Here is a 15,598-nt window from a genome sequence, read left to right as displayed (position 1 = left end):
CCAAATACTTCTGATGGTGTCACTGCCTGAACAAAACGCTGCGCAGGCGCCGTGGCTTCTCTAGTTAAAGCGCCTGTCTAGTAAACAGGAGATCGTGAGTTCGAATCTCACCGGTGCCTCGAGAGTCAAGACAAACCTCTCTCTAGTTTTTTTGTTTTTTGAAGTATAATTTAAAATGCTTCTAATGGTGTCACTGCCTGAAAAAGATGCTGCGCAGTCACCGTGTCTTAGTTTGTTATCTCACCTGTCTCGTAAACAGGAGATAGTGAGCTCGAATCTCACCGGTACCTCGAGAGACAGGACCAATTTCTTTGTAATTTTTTGTTTTCGAAGTATAGTTCGAAATACTTCTAATGGTGTCACTGCCTCAACGAGACGCCGTGCAGGCGCTATGGCTTAGTTGGTTAAAGCGCCTGCCTAGTAAACAAGAAATCGTGAGTTCGAATATCACCGGTGCCTCGAGAGTAAAGACAAACGTCTCTCTAGTTTTTTGTTTTCGAAGTTTAGTTCGAAATACTTCTGATGGTGTCACTGCCTGAACAAGACGCTGCGCAGGCGCCGATGCTTCTTTAGTTAAAGCGCCTGTCTAGTAAACAGGAGATCGTGAGTTCGAATCTCACCGGTGCCTCGAGAGTCAAGACAAACGTCTCTCTAGTTTTTTGTTTTCGAAGTTTAGTTCGAAATACTTCTGATGGTGTCACTGCCTGAGCAAGACGCTGCGCAGGCGCCCTGGCTTAGTTGGTTAAAGCGCCTGTCTAGTAAACAGGATATCATGAGTTCGAATCTCACCGGTGCTTCGAGAGTCAAGACAAACGTGTCTCTAGTTTTTTTGTTTCCGAAGTTTAGTTCGAAATACTTCTGATGGGGTCACTGCCTGAACAAGACGCTGCGCAGGCGCCGTGGCTTAGTTAGTTAGAGCGCCTGTCTAGTAAACAGGTGATCGTGAGTTCGAATCTCACCGGTGCCTCGGGAGTCAAGAGTAACGTCTCTCTAGCTTTTTGTTTTCGAAGTTTAGTTAGAAATATTTCTGATGGTGTCACTTCCTGAACAAGACGCTGCACAGGTGCCGTGGCTTAGTTGGTTAAAGCGCCTGTCTAGTAAACAGGAGATCGTGAGTTCGAATCTCAGCGGTGCCTCGAGAGTCAAGACAAACTACTCTCAAGCTTTTTGTTTTCGAAGTTTTGCTCGAAATACTTCTGATGGTGTCACTGACTGAACAAGGCGCTGCGCAGGCGCCGTGGCTCAGTTAGTTAAAGCGCCTGTCTAGTAAACAAGAGATCGTGAGTTCGAATCTCACCGGTGCCGTGAGAGTCAAGACAAACGGCTTTCTAGTTTTCTGTTTTCGAAGTTTACTTCGAAATACTTCTGTTGGTGTCACTGCCTGAAGAAGACGCTGCGCAGGCGCCGTGGCTTAGTTGGTTAAAGCGCATGTCTAGTAAACAGGAGATCATTTGTTCGAATCTCACCGGTGCCACGAGAGTCAAAACAAACGTCTGTCTAGTTTTTTGTTTTCGAAGTTTAGTTCTAAATGCTTCTGATGGGGTCACTGCCTGAACAAGACGCTGCGCGGGCGCCGTGGCTTAGTTGGTTAAAGCGCCTGTCTAGCAAACAGGAGATCGTGAGTTCGAATCTCAACGGTGCCTCGAGAGTCAAGACTAACGTCTCTCTAGTTTTTTTTTGTTTTCGAAGTATTGTTCGAAATACTTCTGGTGGTGTCACTGCCTGAACAAGACGCTGCGCAGGCGCCGTGGCTTAGTTGGTTAAAGCGCCTGTCTAGTAAGCAGGAGATCATGAGTTCGAATGTCACCGGTGCCTCGAGAGTCAAGACAAACGTCTCTCTAGTTTTTTGTTTTCGAAGTTTAGTTCGAAATAATTCTGATGGTGTCACTGCCTGAACAAGATGCTGTGCCGGCGCTGTGGCTTAGTTAGTTAAAGCGCCTGTCTAGTAAACAGGAGATCGTGAGTTCGAATCTCACCGGTGCCTCGGGAGTCAAGGCTAACGTCTCTCTAGTTTTTTGTTTTCGAACATTCATGCCTTCTTTGCGCAAACACGTACACGGACACAAGGAAAAGAGGCAAACAACACGGGCTCCCGTGTTGTTTGCCTCTTTTTCTTGTGTCCGTGTACGTGTTTGCGCAAAGAAGTCATGATCGAGTACGAACTCGCCCAACTTTCAGTACTTTTGTTTTCGAAGTTTAGTTCGAAATACTTCAGATGGTGTCACTGCCTGAACAAGACGCTGCGCAGGCACCGTGGCTTAGTTAGTTAAAGCGCCTGTCTAGTAAACAGGAGATCGTGAGTTCGAATCTCACCGGTGCCTCGGGAGTCAAGACTAACGTCTCTTTAGTTTTTTGTTTTTGAAGTTTAGTTCGAAATACTTCTGATGGTGTCACTGCCTGAACAAGACGCTGCACAGGTGCCGTGGCTTAGTTGGTTAAAGTGCCTGTCTAGTAAACAGGAGATCGTGAGTTCAAATCTCACCGGTGCCTCGAGAGTCAAGACAAACATCTCTCAAGCTTTTTGTTTTCGAAGTTTAGTTCAAAATACTTCTGATGGTGTCACTGCCTGAACAACAGGCTGCGCAGGCGCCGTGGCTCAGTTGGTTAAAGCGCCTGACTAGTGAACAGAAGATTATGAGTTCGAATCCCACCGGTGCCTCGAGAGTCAAGACTAACGTCTGTCTAGTTTTTTGTTTTCGAAGTATAGTTCGAAATATTTCTGATGGTGTCACTGCCTGAACAAGACGCGGCAGGCGCCGTGGCTTAGTTAGTTAAAGCGCCTGTCTGGTAAACAGGAGATCGTGAGGTCGAATCTCACCGGTGCCTCGGGAGTCGAAACTGACGTCTCTCTAGTTTTTTGTTTTCGAACATTCATGACTTTTTTGCGCAAACACGAACACGGACACAAGGAAAAGAGGCAAACAACACGGCCGCCCGTGTTGTTTGCCTCTTTTCCTTGTGTCCGTGTACGTCTTTGCGCAAAGAAGTCATGATCGAGAACCAACTCGCCCAACTTTCAGTACTTTTGTTTTCGAAGTTTAGTTCGAAATACTTCTGATGGTGTGACTGCCTGAACAAAGGGCTGCGCAGGCGCCGTAGCTTAGTTAGTTAAAGCGCCTGGCTAGTAAACAGGAGATCGTGAGTTCGAATTTCACCGGTGCCTCGAGAGTCAAGACTAACGTCTCTCAAGTTTTTTGTTTTCGAAGTATAGTTCGAAATACTTCTGATGGTGTCACTTCCTGAGCAAGACGCTGCGCAGGCGCCGTGGCTTAGTTGGTTAAAGCGCCTGTCTAGTAAACAGGAGATCATGAGTTCGAATCTCACCGGTGCCTCGAGAGTCAAGACAAACGTCTCTCTAGTTTTTTTGTTTTCGAAGTTTAGTTCGAAATACTTCTGATGGTGTCACTGCCTGATCAAGACGCTGCGCAGGCGCCGTGGCTTAGTTGGTTAAAGCGCCTGTCTAGTAAACACGAGATAGTGAGTTCGAATCTCACCGGTGCCTCGAGAGTCAAGACTAACGTCCCTCTAGTTTTTTTGTTTTCGAAGTATAGTTCGAAATACTTCAGATGGTGTCACTGCCTGAACAAGACGCTGCGCAGGCGCTGTGGCTTAGTTGGTTAAAGCGCCTGTCTAGTAAACAGCAGATTATGAGTTCGAACCTCACCGGTGCCTCGAGAGTCAAGACTAACGTCCCTCTAGTTTTTTGTTTTCGAAGTATAGTTCGAAATACTTCTGATGGTGTCACTGCCTGAACAAGACGCTGCAGGCGCCGTGGCTTAGTTGGTTAAAGCGCCTGTCTAGTAAACAGGAGATCGTGAGTTCGAATCTCACCGGTGCCTCGAGAGTCAAGACTAACGTCTCTCTAGTTTTTTGTTTTCGAAGTTAAGTTCGAAATAGTTCTGATGGTGTCACTTCCTGAACAAGACGCTGCACAGTTGCCGTGGCTTAGTTGGTTAAAGCGCCTGTCTAGTAAACAGGACATCATGAGTTCGAATCTCACCGGTGCCTCGAGAGTCAAGACAAACATCTCTCTAGCTTTTTGTTTTCGAAGTTTAGTTCGAAATACTTCTGATGGTGTCACTGACTAAACAAGGCGCTGCGCAGGCGCCGTGGCTCAGTTAGTTAAACGCCTGTCTAGTAAACTAGAGATCGTGAGTTCGAATCTCACCGGTGCCTCGAGAGTCAAGACAAACGGCTCTCTAGTTGTTTGTTTTCGAAGTTTACTTCGAAATACTTCTGTTGGTGTCACTGCCTGAACAAGACGCTGCGCAGGCGCCGAGGCTTAGTTGGTTAAAGCGCATGTCTAGTAAACAGGAGATCATTTGTTCGAATCTCACCGGTGCCCGGAGAGTGAAGACTAACGTCTCTCTAGATTTTTGTTTTCGAAGTATAGTTCCAAATACTTCTGATGGTGTCACTGCCTGAACAAAATGCTGCGCAGGCGCCGTGGCTTCTCTAGTTAAAGCGCCTGTCTAGTAAACAGGAGATCGTGAGTTCGAATCTCACCGGTGCCTCGAGAGTCAAGACAAACCTCTCTCTAGTTTTTTTGTTTTTGAAGTATAATTTAAAATGCTTCTAATGGTGTCACTGCCTGAAGAAGATGCTGCGCAGTCACCGTGTCTTAGTTTGTTATCTCACCTGTCTAGTAAACAGGAGATAGTGAGCTCGAATCTCACCGGTACCTCGAGAGACAGGACCAATTTCTTTGTAATTTTTTGTTTTCGAAGTATAGTTCGAAATACTTCTAATGGTGTCACTGCCTCAACGAGACGCCGCGCAGGCGCTATGGCTTAGTTGGTTAAAGCGCCTGCCTAGTAAACAAGAAAACGTGAGTTCGAATCTCACCGGTGCCTCGAGAGTAAAGACAAACGTCTCTCTAGTTTCTTGTTTTCGAAGTTTAGTTCCAAATACTTCTGATGGTGTCACTGCCTGAACAAGGCGCTGCGCAGGCGCCGATGCTTCTTTAGTTAAAGCGCCTGTCTAGTAAACAGGAGATCGTGAGTTCGAATCTCACCGGTGCCTCGAGAGTCAAGACAAACGTCTCTCCAGTTTTTTGTTTTCGAAGTTTAGTTCGAAATACTTCTGATGGTGTCACTGTCTGAGCAAGATGCTGCGCAGGCGCCGTGGCTTAGTTGGTGAAAGCACCTGTCTAGTAAACAGGATATCATGAGTTCGAATCTCACCGGTGCCTCGAGAGTCAAGACAAACGTGTCTCTAGTTTTTTTGTTCCGAAGTTTAGTTCGAAATACTTCTGATGGTGTCACTTCCTGAACAAGACGCTGCACAGTTGCCGTGGCTTAGTTGGTTAAAGCGCCTGTCTAGTAAACAGGAGATCGTGAGTTCGAATCTCAGCGGTGCCTCGAGAGTCAAGACAAACATCTCTCAAGCTTTTTGTTTTCGAAGTTTAGCTCGAAATACTTCTGATGGTGTCACTGACTGAACAAGGCGCTGCGCAGGCGCCGTGGCTCAGTTAGTTAACGCGCCTGTCTAGTAAACAAGAGATCGTGAGTTCGAATCTCACCGGTGCCTTGAGAGTCAAGACAAACGGCTTTCTAGTTTTCTGTTTTCGAAGTTTACTTCGAAATACTTCTGTTGGTGTCACTGCCTGAACAAGACGCTGCGCAGGCGCCGTGGCTTAGTTGGTTAAAGCGCATGTCTAGTAAACAGGAGATCATTTGTTCGAATCTCACCGGTGCCACGAGAGTCAAAACAAACGTCTGTCTAATTTTTTGTTTTCGAAGTTTAGTTCTAAATGCTTCTGATGGGGTCACTGCCTGAACAAGACGCTGCGCGGGCGCCGTGGCTTAGTTGGTTAAAGCGCCTGTCTAGCAAACAGGAGATCGTGAGTTCGAATCTCACCGGTGCCTCGGGAGTCAAGGCTAACGTCTCTCTAGTTTTTTTGTTTTCGAACATTCCTGCCTTCTTTGCGCAAACACGTACACGGACACAAGGAAAAGAGGCAAACAACACGGGCGCCCGTGTTGTTTGCCTCTTTTTCTTGTGTCCGTGTACGTGTTTGCGCAAAGAAGTCATGATCGAGTACGAACTCGCCCAACTTTCAGTACTTTTGTTTTCGAAGTTTAGTTCGAAATACTTCAGATGGTGTCACTGCCTGAACAAGACGCTGCGCAGGCACCGTGGCTTAGTTAGTTAAAGCGCCTGTCTAGTAAACAGGAGATCGTGAGTTCGAATCTCACCGGTGCCTCGGGAGTCAAGACTAACGTCTCTTTAGTTTTTTCTTTTTGAAGTTTAGTTCGAAATACTTCTGATGGTGTCACTGCCTGAACAAGACGCTGCACAGGTGCCGTGGCTTAGTTGGTTAAAGTGCCTGTCTAGTAAACAGGAGATCGTGAGTTCAAATCTCACCGGTGCCTCGAGAGTCAAGACAAACATCTCTCAAGCTTTTTGTTTTCGAAGTTTAGTTCAAAATACTTCTGATGGTGTCACTGCCTGAACAACAGGCTGCCCAGGCGCCGTGGCTCAGTTGGTTAAAGCGCCTGACTAGTGAACAGAAGATTATGAGTTCGAATCCCACCGGTGCCTCGAGAGTCAAGACTGACGTCTGTCTAGTTTTTTGTTTTCGAAGTATGGTTCGAAATATTTCTGATGGTGTCACTGCCTGAACAAGACGCTGCAGGCGCCGTGGCTTAGTTAGTTAAAGCGCCTGTCTGGTAAACAGGAGATCGTGAGGTCGAATCTCACCGGTGCCTCGGGAGTCAAAACTGACGTCTCTCTAGTTTTTTGTTTTCGAACATTCATGACTTTTTTGCGCAAACACGAACACGGACACAAGGAAAAGAGGCAAACAACACGGGCGCCCGTGTTGTTTGCCTCTTTTCCTTGTGTCCGTGTACGTCTTTGCGCAAAGAAGTCATGATCGAGTACCAACTCGCCCAACTTTCAGTACTTTTGTTTTCGAAGTTTAGTTCGAAATACTTCTGATGGTGTGACTGCCTGAACAAAAGGCTGCGCAGGCGCCGTAGCTTAGTTAGTTAAAGCGCCTGGCTAGTAAACAGGAGATCGTGAGTTCGAATTTCACCGGTGCCTCGAGAGTCAAGACTAACGTCTCTCAAGTTTTTTGTTTTCGAAGTATAGTTCGAAATACTTCTGATGGTGTCACTTCCTGAGCAAGACGCTGCGCAGGCGCCGTGGCTTAGTTGGTTAAAGCGCCTGTCTAGTAAACAGGAGATCATTAGTTCGAATCTCACCGGTGCCTCGAGAGTCAAGACAAACGTCTCTCTAGTTTTTTTGTTTTCGAAGCTTAGTTCGAAATACTTCTGATGGTGTCACTGCCTGAACAAGACGCTGCGCAGGCGCCGTGGCTTAGTTGGTTAAAGCGCCTGTCTAGTAAACACGAGATCGTGAGTTCGAATCTCACCGGTGCCTCGAGAGTCAAGACTAACGTCTCTTTAGTTTTTTCTTTTTGAAGTTTAGTTCGAAATACTTCTGATGGTGTCACTGCCTGAACAAGACGCTGCACAGGTGCCGTGGCTTAGTTGGTTAAAGTGCCTGTCTAGTAAACAGGAGATCGTGAGTTCAAATCTCACCGGTGCCTCGAGAGTCAAGACAAACATCTCTCAAGCTTTTTGTTTTCGAAGTTTAGTTCAAAATACTTCTGATGGTGTCACTGCCTGAACAACAGGCTGCGCAGGCGCCGTGGCTCAGTTGGTTAAAGCGCCTGACTAGTGAACAGAAGATTATGAGTTCGAATCCCACCGGTGCCTCGAGAGTCAAGACTGACGTCTGTCTAGTTTTTTGTTTTCGAAGTATGGTTCGAAATATTTCTGATGGTGTCACTGCCTGAACGAGACGCTGCAGGCGCCGTGGCTTAGTTTGTTAAAGCGCCTGTCTGGTAAACAGGAGATCGTGAGGTCGAATCTCACCGGTGCCTCGGGAGTCAAAACTGACGTCTCTCTAGTTTTTTGTTTTCGAACATTCATGACTTTTTTGCGCAAACACGAACACGGACACAAGGAAAAGAGGCAAACAACACGGGCGCCCGTGTTGTTTGCCTCTTTTCCTTGTGTCCGTGTACGTCTTTGCGCAAAGAAGTCATGATCGAGTACCAACTCGCCCAACTTTCAGTACTTTTGTTTTCGAAGTTTAGTTCGAAATACTTCTGATGGTGTGACTGCCTGAACAAAAGGCTGCGCAGGCGCCGTAGCTTAGTTAGTTAAAGCGCCTGGCTAGCAAACAGGAGATCGTGAGTTCGAATCTCACCGGTGCCTCGGGAGTCAAGGCTAACGTCTCTCTAGTTTTTTGTTTTCGAACATTCATGCCTTCTTTGCGCAAACACGTACACGGACACAAGGAAAAGAGGCAAACAACACGGGCGCCCGTGTTGTTTGCCTCTTTTTCTTGTGTCCGTGTACGTGTTTGCGCAAAGAAGTCATGATCGAGTACGAACTCGCCCAACTTTCAGTACTTTTGTTTTCGAAGTTTAGTTCGAAATACTTCAGATGGTGTCACTGCCTGAACAAGACGCTGCGCAGGCACCGTGGCTTAGTTAGTTAAAGCGCCTGTCTAGTAAACAGGAGATCGTGAGTTCGAATCTCACCGGTGCCTCGGGAGTCAAGACTAACGTCTCTTTAGTTTTTTCTTTTTGAAGTTTAGTTCGAAATACTTCTGATGGTGTCACTGCCTGAACAAGACGCTGCACAGGTGCCGTGGCTTAGTTGGTTAAAGTGCCTGTCTAGTAAACAGGAGATCGTGAGTTCAAATCTCACCGGTGCCTCGAGAGTCAAGACAAACATCTCTCAAGCTTTTTGTTTTCGAAGTTTAGTTCAAAATACTTCTGATGGTGTCACTGCCTGAACAAGACGCTGCAGGCGCCGTGGCTTAGTTAGTTAAAGCGCCTGTCTGGTAAACAGGAGATCGTGAGGTCGAATCTCACCGGTGCCTCGGGAGTCAAAACTGACGTCTCTCTAGTTTTTTGTTTTCGAACATTCATGACTTTTTTGCGCAAACACGAACACGGACACAAGGAAAAGAGGCAAACAACACGGGCGCCCGTGTTGTTTGCCTCTTTTCCTTGTGTCCGTGTACGTCTTTGCGCAAAGAAGTCATGATCGAGTACCAACTCGCCCAACTTTCAGTACTTTTGTTTTCGAAGTTTAGTTCGAAATACTTCTGATGGTGTGACTGCCTGAACAAAAGGCTGCGCAGGCGCCGTAGCTTAGTTAGTTAAAGCGCCTGGCTAGTAAACAGGAGATCGTGAGTTCGAATTTCACCGGTGCCTCGAGAGTCAAGACTAACGTCTCTCAAGTTTTTTGTTTTCGAAGTATAGTTCGAAATACTTCTGATGGTGTCACTTCCTGAGCAAGACGCTGCGCAGGCGCCGTGGCTTAGTTGGTTAAAGCGCCTGTCTAGTAAACAGGAGATCATTAGTTCGAATCTCACCGGTGCCTCGAGAGTCAAGACAAACGTCTCTCTAGTTTTTTTGTTTTCGAAGTTTAGTTCGAAATACTTCTGATGGTGTCACTGTCTGAACAAGACGCTGCGCAGGCGCCGTGGCTTAGTTAGTTAAAGCGCCTGTCTAGTAAACAGGAGATCGTGAGTTCGAATCTCACCGGTGCCTCGGGAGTCAAGACTAACGTCTCTTTAGTTTTTTCTTTTTGAAGTTTAGTTCGAAATACTTCTGATGGTGTCACTGCCTGAACAAGACGCTGCACAGGTGCCGTGGCTTAGTTGGTTAAAGTGCCTGTCTAGTAAACAGGAGATCGTGAGTTCAAATCTCACCGGTGCCTCGAGAGTCAAGACAAACGTCCCTCTAGTTTTTTGTTTTCGAAGTATAGTTCGAAATACTTCTGATGGTGTCACTGCCTGAACAAGACGCTGCAGGCGCCGTGGCTTAGCTGGTTAAAGCGCCTGTCTAGTAAACAGGAGATCGTGAGTTCGAATCTCACCGGTGCCTCGAGAGTCAAGACTAACGTCTCTCTAGTTTTTTGTTTTCGAAGTTAAGTTCGAAATAGTTCTGATGGTGTCACTTCCTGAAAAAGACGCTGCACAGGTGCCGTGGCTTAGTTGGTTAAAGCGCCTGTCTAGTAAACAGGACATCATGAGTTCGAATCTCACCGGTGCCTCGAGAGTCAAGACAAACATCTCTCTAGCTTTTTGTTTTCGAAGTTTAGTTCGAAATACTTCTGATGGTGTCACTGACTGAACAAGGCGCTGCGCAGGCGCCGTGGCTCAGTTTGTTAAACGCCTGTCTAGTAAACTAGAGATCGTGAGTTCGAATCTCACCGGTGCCTCGAGAGTCAAGACAAACGGCTCTCTAGTTTTTTGTTTTCGAAGTTTACTTCGAAATACTTCTGTTGGTGTCACTGCCTGAACAAGACGCTGCGCAGGCGCCGTGGCTTAGTTGGTTAAAGCGCATGTCTAGTAAACAGAAGATCATTTGTTCGAATCTCACCGGTGCCCTGAGAGTGAAGACTAACGTCTCTCTAGATTTTTGTTTTCGAAGTATAGTTCCAAATACTTCTGATGGTGTCACTGCCTGAACAAAACGCTGCGCAGGCGCCGTGGCTTCTCTAGTTAAAGCGCCTGTCTAGTAAACAGGAGATCGTGAGTTCGAACCTCACCGGTGCCTCGAGAGTCAAGACAAACCTCTCTCTAGTTTTTTGTTTTTGAAGTATAATTTAAAATGCTTCTAATGGTGTCACTGCCTGAAGAAGATGCTGCGCAGTCACCGTGTCTTAGTTTGTTATCTCACCTGTCTAGTAAACAGGAGATAGTGAGCTCGAATCTCACCGGTACCTCGAGAGACAAGACCAATTTCTTTGTAATTTTTTGTTTTCGAAGTATAGTTCGAAATACTTCTAATGGTGTCACTGCCTCAACGAGACGCCGCGCAGGCGCTATGGCTTAGTTGGTTAAAGCGCCTGCCTAGTAAACAAGAAATCGTGAGTTCGAATCTCACCGGTGCCTCGAGAGTAAAGACAAACGTCTCTCTAGTTTTTTGTTTTCGAAGTTTAGTTCGAAATACTTCTGATGGTGTCACTGCCTGAACAAGACGCTGCGCAGGCGCCGATGCTTCTTTAGTTAAAGCGCCTGTCTAGTAAACAGGAGATCGTGAGTTCGAATCTCACCGGTGCCTCGAGAGTCAAGACAAACGTCTCTCTAGTTTTTTGTTTTCGAAGTTTAGTTCGAAATACTTCTGATGGTGTCACTGCCTGAGCAAGACGCTGCGCAGGCGCCGTGGCTTAGTTGGTTAAAGCGCCTGTCTAGTAAACAGGATATCATGAGTTCGAATCTCACCGGTGCCTCGAGAGTCGAGACAAACGTGTCTCTTGTTTTTTTGTTTCCGAAGTTCAGTTCGAAATACTTCTGATGGGGTCACTGCCTGAACAAGACGCTGCGCAGGCGCCGTGGCTTAGTTGGTAAAAGCGCATGTCTAGTAAACAGGAGATCATTTGTTCGAATCTCACTGGTGCCACGAGAGTCAAAACAAACGTCTGTCTAGTTTTTTGTTTTCGAAGTTTAGTTCTAAATGCTTCTGATGGGGTCACTGCCTGAACAAGACGCTGCGTGGGCGCCGTGGCTTAGTTGCTTAAAGCGCCTGTCTAGCAAACAGGAGATCGTGAGTTCGAATCTCACCGGTGCCTCGAGAGCCAAGACTAACGTCTCTCTAGTTTTTTTTGTTTTCGAAGTATTGTTCGAAATACTTCTGGTGGTGTCACTGCCTGAACAAGACGCTGCGCAGGCGCCGTGGCTTTGTTGGTTAAAGCGCCTGTCTAGTAAACAGGAGATCATGAGTTCGAATGTCACCGGTGCCTCGAGAGTCAAGACAAACGTCTCTCTAGTTTTTTGTTTTCGAAGCTTAGTTCGAAATAATTCTGATGGTGTCACTGCCTGAACAAGATGCTGCGCAGGCGCTGTGGCTTAGTTAGTTAAAGCGCCTGTCTAGTAAACAGGAGATCGTGAGTTCGAATCTCACCGGTGCCTCGAGAGTCAAGACTGACGTCTGTCTAGTTTTTTGTTTTCGAAGTATGGTTCGAAATATTTCTGATGGTGTCACTGCCTGAACAAGACGCTGCAGGCGCCGTGGCTTAGTTAGTTAAAGCGCCTGTCTGGTAAACAGGAGATCGTGAGGTCGAATCTCACCGGTGCCTCGGGAGTCAAAACTGACGTCTCTCTAGTTTTTTGTTTTCGAACATTCATGACTTTTTTGCGCAAACACGAACACGGACACAAGGAAAAGAGGCAAACAACACGGGCGCCCGTGTTGTTTGCCTCTTTTCCTTGTGTCCGTGTACGTCTTTGCGCAAAGAAGTCATGATCGAGTACCAACTCGCCCAACTTTCAGTACTTTTGTTTTCGAAGTTTAGTTCGAAATACTTCTGATGGTGTGACTGCCTGAACAAAAGGCTGCGCAGGCGCCGTAGCTTAGTTAGTTAAAGCGCCTGGCTAGTAAACAGGAGATCGTGAGTTCGAATTTCACCGGTGCCTCGAGAGTCAAGACTAACGTCTCTCAAGTTTTTTGTTTTCGAAGTATAGTTCGAAATACTTCTGATGGTGTCACTTCCTGAGCAAGACGCTGCGCAGGCGCCGTGGCTTAGTTGGTTAAAGCGCCTGTCTAGTAAACAGGAGATCATTAGTTCGAATCTCACCGGTGCCTCGAGAGTCAAGACAAACGTCTCTCTAGTTTTTTTGTTTTCGAAGTTTAGTTCGAAATACTTCTGATGGTGTCACTGCCTGAACAAGACGCTGCGCAGGCGCCGTGGCTTAGTTAGTTAAAGCGCCTGTCTAGTAAACAGGAGATCGTGAGTTCGAATCTCACCGGTGCCTCGGGAGTCAAGACTAACGTCTCTTTAGTTTTTTCTTTTTGAAGTTTAGTTCGAAATACTTCTGATGGTGTCACTGCCTGAACAAGACGCTGCACAGGTGCCGTGGCTTAGTTGGTTAAAGTGCCTGTCTAGTAAACAGGAGATCGTGAGTTCAAATCTCACCGGTGCCTCGAGAGTCAAGACAAACATCTCTCAAGCTTTTTGTTTTCGAAGTTTAGTTCAAAATACTTCTGATGGTGTCACTGCCTGAACAACAGGCTGCGCAGGCGCCGTGGCTCAGTTGGTTAAAGCGCCTGACTAGTGAACAGAAGATTATGAGTTCGAATCCCACCGGTGCCTCGAGAGTCAAGACTGACGTCTGTCTAGTTTTTTGTTTTCGAAGTATGGTTCGAAATATTTCTGATGGTGTCACTGCCTGAACAAGACGCTGCAGGCGCCGTGGCTTAGTTAGTTAAAGTGCCTGTCTAGTAAACAGGAGATCGTGAGTTCAAATCTCACCGGTGCCTCGAGAGTCAAGACAAACATCTCTCTAGCTTTTTGTTTTCGAAGTTTAGTTCGAAATACTTCTGATGGTGTCACTGACTGAACAAGGCGCTGCGCAGGCGCCGTGGCTCAGTTTGTTAAACGCCTGTCTAGTAAACTAGAGATCGTGAGTTCGAATCTCACCGGTGCCTCGAGAGTCAAGACAAACGGCTCTCTAGTTTTTTGTTTTCGAAGTTTACTTCGAAATACTTCTGTTGGTGTCACTGCCTGAACAAGACGCTGCGCAGGCGCCGTGGCTTAGTTGGTTAAAGCGCATGTCTAGTAAACAGAAGATCATTTGTTCGAATCTCACCGGTGCCCTGAGAGTGAAGACTAACGTCTCTCTAGATTTTTGTTTTCGAAGTATAGTTCCAAATACTTCTGATGGTGTCACTGCCTGAACAAAACGCTGCGCAGGCGCCGTGGCTTCTCTAGTTAAAGCGCCTGTCTAGTAAACAGGAGATCGTGAGTTCGAACCTCACCGGTGCCTCGAGAGTCAAGACAAACCTCTCTCTAGTTTTTTGTTTTTGAAGTATAATTTAAAATGCTTCTAATGGTGTCACTGCCTGAAGAAGATGCTGCGCAGTCACCGTGTCTTAGTTTGTTATCTCACCTGTCTAGTAAACAGGAGATAGTGAGCTCGAATCTCACCGGTACCTCGAGAGACAAGACCAATTTCTTTGTAATTTTTTGTTTTCGAAGTATAGTTCGAAATACTTCTAATGGTGTCACTGCCTCAACGAGACGCCGCGCAGGCGCTATGGCTTAGTTGGTTAAAGCGCCTGCCTAGTAAACAAGAAATCGTGAGTTCGAATCTCACCGGTGCCTCGAGAGTAAAGACAAACGTCTCTCTAGTTTTTTGTTTTCGAAGTTTAGTTCGAAATACTTCTGATGGTGTCACTGCCTGAACAAGACGCTGCGCAGGCGCCGATGCTTCTTTAGTTAAAGCGCCTGTCTAGTAAACAGGAGATCGTGAGTTCGAATCTCACCGGTGCCTCGAGAGTCAAGACAAACGTCTCTCTAGTTTTTTGTTTTCGAAGTTTAGTTCGAAATACTTCTGATGGTGTCACTGCCTGAGCAAGACGCTGCGCAGGCGCCGTGGCTTAGTTGGTTAAAGCGCCTGTCTAGTAAACAGGATATCATGAGTTCGAATCTCACCGGTGCCTCGAGAGTCGAGACAAACGTGTCTCTTGTTTTTTTGTTTCCGAAGTTCAGTTCGAAATACTTCTGATGGGGTCACTGCCTGAACAAGACGCTGCGCAGGCGCCGTGGCTTAGTTGGTAAAAGCGCATGTCTAGTAAACAGGAGATCATTTGTTCGAATCTCACTGGTGCCACGAGAGTCAAAACAAACGTCTGTCTAGTTTTTTGTTTTCGAAGTTTAGTTCTAAATGCTTCTGATGGGGTCACTGCCTGAACAAGACGCTGCGTGGGCGCCGTGGCTTAGTTGCTTAAAGCGCCTGTCTAGCAAACAGGAGATCGTGAGTTCGAATCTCACCGGTGCCTCGAGAGCCAAGACTAACGTCTCTCTAGTTTTTTTTGTTTTCGAAGTATTGTTCGAAATACTTCTGGTGGTGTCACTGCCTGAACAAGACGCTGCGCAGGCGCCGTGGCTTTGTTGGTTAAAGCGCCTGTCTAGTAAACAGGAGATCATGAGTTCGAATGTCACCGGTGCCTCGAGAGTCAAGACAAACGTCTCTCTAGTTTTTTGTTTTCGAAGCTTAGTTCGAAATAATTCTGATGGTGTCACTGCCTGAACAAGATGCTGCGCAGGCGCTGTGGCTTAGTTAGTTAAAGCGCCTGTCTAGTAAACAGGAGATCGTGAGTTCGAATCTCACCGGTGCCTCGAGAGTCAAGACTGACGTCTGTCTAGTTTTTTGTTTTCGAAGTATGGTTCGAAATATTTCTGATGGTGTCACTGCCTGAACAAGACGCTGCAGGCGCCGTGGCTTAGTTAGTTAAAGCGCCTGTCTGGTAAACAGGAGATCGTGAGGTCGAATCTCACCGGTGCCTCGGGAGTCAAAACTGACGTCTCTCTAGTTTTTTGTTTTCGAACATTCATGACTTTTTTGCGCAAACACGAACACGGACACAAGGAAAAGAGGCAAACAACACGGGCGCCCGTGTTGTTTGCCTCTTTTCCTTGTGTCCGTGTACGTCTTTGCGCAAAGAAGTCATGATCGAGTACCAACTCGCCCAACTTTCAGTACTTTTGTTTTCGATGTTTAGTTCGAAATACTTCTGATGGTGTGACTGCCTGAACAAAAGGCTGCGCAGGCGCCGTAGCTTAGT

At 46.7% G+C, this 15,598-nt stretch overlaps 34 non-coding genes across 34 annotated transcripts; all 34 read left to right on the top strand.

Annotated features, from left to right (window-relative positions):
* The first annotated feature begins 893 nt into the window (after nt 1-893).
* Nucleotides 894-967, top strand: TRNAT-AGU (transfer RNA threonine (anticodon AGU)). The gene has a single exon. It is a non-coding gene; the product is annotated as a tRNA-Thr (tRNA).
* Nucleotides 968-1,569: 602 nt separating this feature from the next.
* Nucleotides 1,570-1,643, top strand: TRNAA-AGC (transfer RNA alanine (anticodon AGC)). The gene has a single exon. It is a non-coding gene; the product is annotated as a tRNA-Ala (tRNA).
* A 267-nt stretch (nt 1,644-1,910) lies between these two features.
* Nucleotides 1,911-1,984, top strand: TRNAT-AGU (transfer RNA threonine (anticodon AGU)). The gene has a single exon. It is a non-coding gene; the product is annotated as a tRNA-Thr (tRNA).
* Nucleotides 1,985-2,247: 263 nt separating this feature from the next.
* On the top strand, nt 2,248-2,321 carry TRNAT-AGU (transfer RNA threonine (anticodon AGU)). Its single transcript has one exon. It is a non-coding gene; the product is annotated as a tRNA-Thr (tRNA).
* Nucleotides 2,322-2,416: 95 nt separating this feature from the next.
* TRNAT-AGU (transfer RNA threonine (anticodon AGU)) lies at nt 2,417-2,490 on the top strand. Its single transcript has one exon. It is a non-coding gene; the product is annotated as a tRNA-Thr (tRNA).
* Nucleotides 2,491-2,752: 262 nt separating this feature from the next.
* TRNAT-GGU (transfer RNA threonine (anticodon GGU)) lies at nt 2,753-2,826 on the top strand. The gene has a single exon. It is a non-coding gene; the product is annotated as a tRNA-Thr (tRNA).
* Nucleotides 2,827-3,258: 432 nt separating this feature from the next.
* TRNAT-AGU (transfer RNA threonine (anticodon AGU)) lies at nt 3,259-3,332 on the top strand. Its single transcript has one exon. It is a non-coding gene; the product is annotated as a tRNA-Thr (tRNA).
* Nucleotides 3,333-3,765: 433 nt separating this feature from the next.
* Nucleotides 3,766-3,839, top strand: TRNAT-AGU (transfer RNA threonine (anticodon AGU)). The gene has a single exon. It is a non-coding gene; the product is annotated as a tRNA-Thr (tRNA).
* A 1,278-nt stretch (nt 3,840-5,117) lies between these two features.
* TRNAT-AGU (transfer RNA threonine (anticodon AGU)) lies at nt 5,118-5,191 on the top strand. Its single transcript has one exon. It is a non-coding gene; the product is annotated as a tRNA-Thr (tRNA).
* A 602-nt stretch (nt 5,192-5,793) lies between these two features.
* TRNAA-AGC (transfer RNA alanine (anticodon AGC)) lies at nt 5,794-5,867 on the top strand. Its single transcript has one exon. It is a non-coding gene; the product is annotated as a tRNA-Ala (tRNA).
* Nucleotides 5,868-6,131: 264 nt separating this feature from the next.
* On the top strand, nt 6,132-6,205 carry TRNAT-AGU (transfer RNA threonine (anticodon AGU)). The gene has a single exon. It is a non-coding gene; the product is annotated as a tRNA-Thr (tRNA).
* Nucleotides 6,206-6,300: 95 nt separating this feature from the next.
* TRNAT-AGU (transfer RNA threonine (anticodon AGU)) lies at nt 6,301-6,374 on the top strand. The gene has a single exon. It is a non-coding gene; the product is annotated as a tRNA-Thr (tRNA).
* A 262-nt stretch (nt 6,375-6,636) lies between these two features.
* On the top strand, nt 6,637-6,710 carry TRNAT-GGU (transfer RNA threonine (anticodon GGU)). Its single transcript has one exon. It is a non-coding gene; the product is annotated as a tRNA-Thr (tRNA).
* A 602-nt stretch (nt 6,711-7,312) lies between these two features.
* TRNAT-AGU (transfer RNA threonine (anticodon AGU)) lies at nt 7,313-7,386 on the top strand. Its single transcript has one exon. It is a non-coding gene; the product is annotated as a tRNA-Thr (tRNA).
* A 95-nt stretch (nt 7,387-7,481) lies between these two features.
* Nucleotides 7,482-7,555, top strand: TRNAT-AGU (transfer RNA threonine (anticodon AGU)). The gene has a single exon. It is a non-coding gene; the product is annotated as a tRNA-Thr (tRNA).
* Nucleotides 7,556-7,817: 262 nt separating this feature from the next.
* On the top strand, nt 7,818-7,891 carry TRNAT-GGU (transfer RNA threonine (anticodon GGU)). Its single transcript has one exon. It is a non-coding gene; the product is annotated as a tRNA-Thr (tRNA).
* Nucleotides 7,892-8,154: 263 nt separating this feature from the next.
* Nucleotides 8,155-8,228, top strand: TRNAA-AGC (transfer RNA alanine (anticodon AGC)). The gene has a single exon. It is a non-coding gene; the product is annotated as a tRNA-Ala (tRNA).
* Nucleotides 8,229-8,491: 263 nt separating this feature from the next.
* On the top strand, nt 8,492-8,565 carry TRNAT-AGU (transfer RNA threonine (anticodon AGU)). The gene has a single exon. It is a non-coding gene; the product is annotated as a tRNA-Thr (tRNA).
* A 95-nt stretch (nt 8,566-8,660) lies between these two features.
* On the top strand, nt 8,661-8,734 carry TRNAT-AGU (transfer RNA threonine (anticodon AGU)). Its single transcript has one exon. It is a non-coding gene; the product is annotated as a tRNA-Thr (tRNA).
* Nucleotides 8,735-8,827: 93 nt separating this feature from the next.
* On the top strand, nt 8,828-8,901 carry TRNAT-GGU (transfer RNA threonine (anticodon GGU)). Its single transcript has one exon. It is a non-coding gene; the product is annotated as a tRNA-Thr (tRNA).
* Nucleotides 8,902-9,503: 602 nt separating this feature from the next.
* Nucleotides 9,504-9,577, top strand: TRNAT-AGU (transfer RNA threonine (anticodon AGU)). The gene has a single exon. It is a non-coding gene; the product is annotated as a tRNA-Thr (tRNA).
* A 95-nt stretch (nt 9,578-9,672) lies between these two features.
* On the top strand, nt 9,673-9,746 carry TRNAT-AGU (transfer RNA threonine (anticodon AGU)). Its single transcript has one exon. It is a non-coding gene; the product is annotated as a tRNA-Thr (tRNA).
* Nucleotides 9,747-9,839: 93 nt separating this feature from the next.
* TRNAT-AGU (transfer RNA threonine (anticodon AGU)) lies at nt 9,840-9,913 on the top strand. Its single transcript has one exon. It is a non-coding gene; the product is annotated as a tRNA-Thr (tRNA).
* A 1,277-nt stretch (nt 9,914-11,190) lies between these two features.
* On the top strand, nt 11,191-11,264 carry TRNAT-AGU (transfer RNA threonine (anticodon AGU)). Its single transcript has one exon. It is a non-coding gene; the product is annotated as a tRNA-Thr (tRNA).
* A 265-nt stretch (nt 11,265-11,529) lies between these two features.
* Nucleotides 11,530-11,603, top strand: TRNAA-AGC (transfer RNA alanine (anticodon AGC)). Its single transcript has one exon. It is a non-coding gene; the product is annotated as a tRNA-Ala (tRNA).
* Nucleotides 11,604-11,869: 266 nt separating this feature from the next.
* TRNAT-AGU (transfer RNA threonine (anticodon AGU)) lies at nt 11,870-11,943 on the top strand. Its single transcript has one exon. It is a non-coding gene; the product is annotated as a tRNA-Thr (tRNA).
* Nucleotides 11,944-12,036: 93 nt separating this feature from the next.
* Nucleotides 12,037-12,110, top strand: TRNAT-GGU (transfer RNA threonine (anticodon GGU)). Its single transcript has one exon. It is a non-coding gene; the product is annotated as a tRNA-Thr (tRNA).
* A 602-nt stretch (nt 12,111-12,712) lies between these two features.
* TRNAT-AGU (transfer RNA threonine (anticodon AGU)) lies at nt 12,713-12,786 on the top strand. Its single transcript has one exon. It is a non-coding gene; the product is annotated as a tRNA-Thr (tRNA).
* A 95-nt stretch (nt 12,787-12,881) lies between these two features.
* On the top strand, nt 12,882-12,955 carry TRNAT-AGU (transfer RNA threonine (anticodon AGU)). Its single transcript has one exon. It is a non-coding gene; the product is annotated as a tRNA-Thr (tRNA).
* A 262-nt stretch (nt 12,956-13,217) lies between these two features.
* On the top strand, nt 13,218-13,291 carry TRNAT-AGU (transfer RNA threonine (anticodon AGU)). Its single transcript has one exon. It is a non-coding gene; the product is annotated as a tRNA-Thr (tRNA).
* Nucleotides 13,292-14,399: 1,108 nt separating this feature from the next.
* TRNAT-AGU (transfer RNA threonine (anticodon AGU)) lies at nt 14,400-14,473 on the top strand. Its single transcript has one exon. It is a non-coding gene; the product is annotated as a tRNA-Thr (tRNA).
* A 265-nt stretch (nt 14,474-14,738) lies between these two features.
* Nucleotides 14,739-14,812, top strand: TRNAA-AGC (transfer RNA alanine (anticodon AGC)). Its single transcript has one exon. It is a non-coding gene; the product is annotated as a tRNA-Ala (tRNA).
* Nucleotides 14,813-15,078: 266 nt separating this feature from the next.
* On the top strand, nt 15,079-15,152 carry TRNAT-AGU (transfer RNA threonine (anticodon AGU)). Its single transcript has one exon. It is a non-coding gene; the product is annotated as a tRNA-Thr (tRNA).
* Nucleotides 15,153-15,245: 93 nt separating this feature from the next.
* On the top strand, nt 15,246-15,319 carry TRNAT-GGU (transfer RNA threonine (anticodon GGU)). Its single transcript has one exon. It is a non-coding gene; the product is annotated as a tRNA-Thr (tRNA).
* The last annotated feature ends 279 nt before the right edge of the window (nt 15,320-15,598 follow it).

The sequence above is a fragment of the Rhipicephalus microplus genome, unplaced genomic scaffold (genome assembly GCF_043290135.1).
Source record: "Rhipicephalus microplus isolate Deutch F79 unplaced genomic scaffold, USDA_Rmic scaffold_62, whole genome shotgun sequence".
NCBI classification, from domain to species: Eukaryota; Metazoa; Arthropoda; class Arachnida; order Ixodida; family Ixodidae; genus Rhipicephalus; species Rhipicephalus microplus.
The sequence above is the reverse complement of the archived record's forward strand: the minus strand, read 5'-3'. Positions and strand labels throughout refer to the sequence as shown.